The sequence below is a fragment of the Oncorhynchus masou genome, unplaced genomic scaffold, assembly GCF_036934945.1.
Source record: "Oncorhynchus masou masou isolate Uvic2021 unplaced genomic scaffold, UVic_Omas_1.1 unplaced_scaffold_8478, whole genome shotgun sequence".
Taxonomy (NCBI): domain Eukaryota; kingdom Metazoa; phylum Chordata; class Actinopteri; order Salmoniformes; family Salmonidae; genus Oncorhynchus; species Oncorhynchus masou.
In genome coordinates this window covers 1-6,764 of record NW_027014947.1, presented here as the reverse complement: position 1 = coordinate 6,764, position 6,764 = coordinate 1, and the positions used below count along the sequence as shown (strand labels likewise).

General features: G+C 39.4%; 1 pseudogene; it reads left to right on the top strand.

Annotated features, from left to right (window-relative positions):
- Positions 1-1,944: 1,944 nt before the first annotated feature.
- Positions 1,945-3,318, top strand: LOC135537826 (transcription factor HES-5-like; annotated as a pseudogene).
- Positions 3,319-6,764: the final 3,446 nt, after the last annotated feature.

The following is a 6,764-nucleotide window of genomic DNA, read 5'->3' as shown; positions in this document are numbered from 1 at the left end:
GTCATTACAAAAGGCAATTAAACCATTTTTACATTGGTAAAATGTATCTTTTCTGCATTGTTCCGTAGATTACAGGTGTTATATATCTGGATTTAGCTAATATGTTGATGCATGGTAGATTTTCTAAGTGTTTTATAAAAATAAAGCTTATTGATACCCTCATCCTAGTCAGGTGGGCAGACAGAGTAAGTATCCTTCTTTGTCTGGGACTTGACTCAACTGCATAGCTAATGTGATGAGTAATAAGACACACTTCTGTTCTTCCATTAAAAGCAAAGCAGTCAATGGAGAGAGTGTGGGAAACCCAGGAAAACTCATTCACAGAGCCTCTTTGGGACAATAGACTCAGACCCCTACGGGGGGGTCAAGGGATAGGGAGAGGAATTTTGATTGTGAATCCTAGGCCTATGTTTAGTAAATGTTCACATAATATCCAAAACCAAAAAGTATATAATGTATCTGGTGAAAATCTTAAAAGTCTTATTTTGAAATGTATTGTTACAGTCCTTATACTAATGCTGATGAATTAAGGCCAATAATAACTTGCTGTATGGTTAACCCTTCAGGATTTTTTATTAAACTTGTTGCTTATTGTATAGGCTACCAAGACTATATCAAATAGTGAAAATATTTGTATTTACCATCATCTAAATTGGCAAATATCTAAGAAACAAACTTAACCCCAGGGGCTTGATGGGAACTGCTTGTGTAGAGACAATGCCATTTAACAAGGCATACTAAACGGTGATTTGCCTATTTGGTTCCATATTTTTTTTTTTACACTATTCCTATCTTTCTGGAAGGAAATCTTATTATTTTATGTCATTTGTAATAACATGAAATGTTTCCTTGAAAATATAGCTATTGTCTAGGACAAAGAGAATCATGTTCAGCTTAAAAACCATTTAGAAAACAGATTGAATTGCAGACATTGACTTGGACTAACTTGGATACACGGTCTGTACCTCTAAGAGTATGTGTTGAATCAGCCAGTGCAGGAATTTCCCCTCCAGAATCCAGATGGTCTGTGATGTCAGAATCGGTCTATCATATAACACAGATCCAATAGCCATCACTAATGGTCCACCGAGCACCTTTTGTAGTGCATTGATCACAGCACACAGGACTTAGTGTGGGAAACTCAGATCAGCTCTCTACTCACACTGACCACCAGGCTTAAGCCAGAGAACACATCTGCTACCTCTGGACTTCCAAAACCCAAAGTGTATTCCCTCCACTCTGAATAATAGGAACAGTATTGCAACATTTCTCTCAAAAAGTTATGAGAAATGATGAATGAGAAATGATGAAGTCATTCCAATATCAATCTACATTTTGATCATATTGCTATTTTCTCTGTCTTCTATAAGAATTCATCCCATTATGCTAATTATGCTACTTCATTATAATGAAAAAAAAAACATTTAGCATGAATAATTATGAATTCATCTCAGACGTGTACAAACCTTTTACGGATAAAGAAAACACGCAAACAAGCTAAAATACTGAATTTGCACAGAATTGGCAGGAATCCATTTTTCTATTCAGGATTACAAATAAAGAGGTCATATTCATAATGCAGTCATCAAATACAATACAGAAGGCTACGAATCTTCCAATAAAATGTATAAGAAAGCAGTGTAAGTTTTAATGCAGAAGGTATGAGTCAGTCCCGCACGTGTAAGTTTTGATGATGAGCGTGTGTACTGTCTGTGTCATTGATCCATTAGGCAGGAAATCTGGGGGTCACCACTTTCCCAGATTCACACAGCGCTCCGAGTCACTCTCCATCACCCCCCACCCCTCCACCTGTTCCCCTGAGACGTGACCATTGTCCCCAGCATTTAGAACCCAAGTTCCCCCATTGGCTACAGACTGTGAGAAACTCCAACAAACCCAAGACCCACACATTCATATGCAGATTTGGGACTATATATAGGAGAGATGAAACCAGTAGAGATCAGATTCACTTTCTACACAGAGACCTCTACAGCACAGAGATCAAGCCCTGGCACCTACAATCACTTCAGCCATGATCTACTCTAAGGAGCACCTGACTCTGACAAACAAGGTAAATTGAAATTACATCTTGCTTTATGATTCGGTTCTTGATAATAGTTGTCATATTTTTATCAGACCTCTGATATATTTTAGAACAATGTTATAAATGACTCTCCTTATTTTTTTGCAGATTAGAAAGCCAGTCGTGGAGAAGTTACGCAGAGATCGTATCAACAGCAGCATTGAGCAGCTCAAGTCTCTCCTGGGTCCAGAGATCCTCAACCAGCAGTCTGACTCCAAGCTGGAGAAAGCAGACATCCTGGAGATGACAGTTTGCTTGCTGAGACGACAGAAACAGTACCAGCCAGTGAGCTCATCCTCATGCTCAGCACCTGTCAATCAGGGTTACTCCAGATGTGTCCAAGAGATTGTACACTTCCTGTCCACAGATGAGGTGAAGACACCATCTCAGAGAAAATTGCTGAGCCACTTGCTGCTGGACTTTCAGAGCCTGCAAACATTATCTGATAAGAACAGAAGGGAGAGTGACCTGCCTCAGCTGAGCTCCCCAGCCCAGCACAGCATCAGCAAAGAGAAGGGTCCAGTTAACAGCGCCCTCTGGAGGCCCTGGTAGAGTCCTACAGACTGGAGCTCCACTCTCAGACAAGCACAATGGACCATGTTGGTCTAAGAATAATGTTATGGATGTTAGACAGTAATGAGAATAGGAAGAGATCTTCTTCCTCATCTGCTCAAGCAGGACATTTCCTACTCCACATTACTGACGATTTCATCCTCATTTTCTGCATTTGCAGGAGTTTATACTATAGGTTTTAGTTTTAATGAAAAGGACATTTAACAATGTCAGTATTTTAATTATCCTCTCTTGATTACAAGAGCATCAATATAATCTTCTGTTTTTATTTTCGTTTCACGAATAAGATTCTATTTCATTTTTATAAAGTGAATATATTTTGTATTTTTTCCTGTGGAAAAATAATAATTTATGATATGGTGTTCACTGTCTTCCTAGTGGAAAGACTAGTGAAGAAATGTAATTCTTATTTGCCCTGTTTTGATATTGATATTAAAACATGCAAACAGCATCGTATGTCATAATTAAAAAAAATGATATCTGCAATTAAGTCAGAATAAGTTACTTCCTCTCGATTGTGAGAGGAGCTAAAACATATGTAATGGTTTGTGTCACTATGTGAGTTTATCAGTATCACTCGCATTCCAAGAAGTTATTGTCAAGCTTGAAAACATGTTTTCAAAATGAATGTAAATCTTCAAATCAAGTTGATGCGAATAAAAACAATCATCGAAAACAATTCTTATGTTTGTTTGATTAATTACACTCCATTGAAATTTCAAATGTCTAAATCTTTATTTATTTTTATTTTTTATGTCCCCCCTGATGTACAGTACGTACTTCCCTGCACATTAGTAGTGCAGGAAATACACAAATTCGTATGCTGCTTATTTCTTGTGACTACAAGCGAAAATATACAGAAATATAAATTATCCAGAAAACAAATTATTTATCATGAGAGGGCAGTGGTGATTTTAGCATGTAAATCTTGGTGGGGCAAACTCTCCACTTTTCTTTAGATGTCGGCCAGCAAAGCCACTACACAATACAATACAACAGTAAACAATACAGTCATTTCACTTTTACCGTGACCAGTGGGGATTTTAGAACGTAAATCTTGGTGCGGCAAACTCTAATAAGTATTTTGTATGCATGCCAACAAAGTCACTACACAACACTAAACAATACATAAATTACACTATAACGGGGCCCACATGAAGCTGTCCCAAAAGTAGAGCTTTCTTTTCAGCACCATGGAGTGAATCCTTACAACTGCTACACCTGGCTATCAAGCAGAACCTTGTCTGTGAAACAGTTCATTCAGCCTCTTTACTGCCTTTTAAAAAACATAGCTGATATGTCTGACTTGCTTAAACAAATGTGATTTCTATTGACAATTGAGATGTACAAACTATGGCATAAGGGGACTATGAGAGGATAAGAGGCAATCTGTCATTTTGATTAAGACATTAATGAGTGAGCTCGGAAGGACGTAGTCAACATAACTATTTGTTCAGCACAAAATTCTCCCTGTACACCAAGTCAGAACCATAAAGGGGTCGTATAAACAGACAATGAAAGCTCTTACGATATTTGCTGATTACATTTCTCTAAAACAGGCTATAGGCTACATGTCACCACCAAGTCAGAACAGTAGGCTAAGTTATGAGGGGGAATGGGACCAAATTATTAGGGTGAGGCACATGGGCTATTAACAGTTTACTACACAACCAGTGGGGACCCGTCATTTAGGGCAGGTGGGGCAGAGTTTTGAGTCCCACATTTTTGGAACGTCACATATCAATTTGCAAACATCGTAAAAAAATAAAATAACCATTGAGTTAGTAAAGCCGCATACAAACATGGTCTCTTTTTTGTTACAGTATACATATCTCCCTGGCATATTACATCATTTATGCTGCAGGATACAATACATTTTTAGACTCACCTTGTCTGGTTTGTGCCGTGGCGGAGATCTTTGTGGGCTATACTCGGCCTTGTCTCAGGATGGTAAGTTGATGGTTGAAGATATCCCTCTAGTGGTATGGGGGCTGTGCTTTGGCAAAGTGGGTGGGGTTGTATCTTTCCTGTTTGGCCCTGTCCAGGGATATCCTCAGATGGGGCCACAGTGTCTCCTGACCCCTCCTGTCTCAGCCTCCAGTATTTATGCTGCAGTAGTTTATGTGTCGGGGGGCTAGGGTCAGTTTGTTATATCTGGAGTACTTCTCCTGTCTTATCCGGTGTCCTGTGTGAATTTAAGTATGCTCTCTCTAATTCTCTCTTTCTCTCTTTCTTTCTCTCTCTCAGAGGACCTGAGCCCTAGGACCATGCCTCAGGACTACCTGGCATGATGACTCCTTGCTGTCCCTAGTCCACCTGGCTGTGCTGCTGCTCCAGTTTCAACTCTTCTGCCTGGGGTTATGGAATCCTGACCTGTTCACCGGACATGCTACCTGTACCAGACCTGCTGTTTTCAAATCTCTAGAGGCAGCAGGAGTGGTAGAGATACTCTTAATGATCAGCTATGAAAAGCCAACTGACATTTACTCCTGAGGTGCTGACTTGCTGCACCCTCGACAACTACTGTGATTATTAATATTTGACCATGCTGGTCATTTATGAGCATTTGAACATCTTGGTCATGTTCTGTTATAATCTCCACCCGGCACAGCCAGAAGAGGACTGGCCACCCCTCATAGCCTGGTTCCTCTCTAGGTTTCTTTCTAGGTTTTGGCCTTTCTAGGGAGTTTTCCTAGGCACCCTGCTTCTACACCTGCATGGCTTGCTGTTTGGGGTTTTAGGCTGGGTTTATGTACAGCACTTTGAGATATCAGCTGAAGGGCTATATAAATAAATTTGATTTCATTTGATTTTGATTTGTTGTGCTTTAATCACTTGAACAGGAAGGTGACACGGCGGTCCTTGTGGGAAAAGTTTGTCATCAAACTTTTTCATTAAAGTCTGGCATTCTCTGGATTTTTGGTGCTTTCAAGACAAACAGGAACTCCGAAACAAGGTAAAATCATGACGTCAGTGATCTTCAGCTTAGAGCTCTAGAAAGGGGCCCCAGTTACTGACTTGGAATTCCGGGTTGGATGAAAACACATTTTCCCAGTCGGAGCTCATTTTTTTCTGAGTTCCCAGTTGTCTTGAACTCACTGAAGTCTGGGATTTCCCAGTTCCGAGTTTTCAGTAGTTTTGAATGCGTCAGAAGTCATGCTGAATTGACAGCATGGCCAACGTATTCAACCTTTTCTGGTCCATGGTGTTGAATGTTTATCTTTTTAAGCTTGGAAAAGAGACCCTAAAACCCAGATTTGGACCACACACCCTCTCCACTGAATAGGAGGCAAGTGATTGCTTTGCAACGCTTGCGGTTAGCCACTGATTCCTTCCAACACACTTATTAGTGAATTTGCGATTTCCAACTTGTTGTGTTGATGTCTAATGGTTGATGAACACCGATACATTTTATCTATAATTTCTCTTCATATTACAAGGATGGAAAGGATTTGCCAGTAGATTGTTGACGTGATTCACGATGATGACTGCATGTCTAAATTGCTAGCTAAGATTTTGAAAGTATGACGTTGACCTGATCAGTCTTATCAAAGCTATGGTAGATTTTACATCATTGTATCTGTGACCAATGTCCTTGAGCCTTCTTGGATGGGCACTTCTAATGTAACTCTATGGCAGCACCCAATGGGCTTGAATTTTCAAGCTCTCTCTGTAGATTTTACAGTGTCCCCATGAGTGATAGAACACTGAGCCAATCACGGCGCAACTAGAGGAATAAATAAAATAATAATAATAATAATAATTGGCCCCACCTGCCTTGAATGAGGGGTCGCCACTGTGAGAGGGCAATAAACAATAACAATAGTACTGCTGCACACTCCAAGAAAGGTTCAAATCTTACCTTTCTGGTAAAACATTTTTTATAAATTGCTGAAGTGTATTCACTTTTGAGGATACAAGCTCAAGTACACAGTACAAATATGATCAAAGTATGAAAATATGAAATATTTTATATGACGTATTTCCTATTCAACACAATTGAATAAATAAGTCTTCAAATGACTTATACGCTTTCTAAATTTAGTATAATCAAATTATAAAATGACTACCTGTTACGAAAAATGAGTGAGGAGGTGTGGAGTCAGGC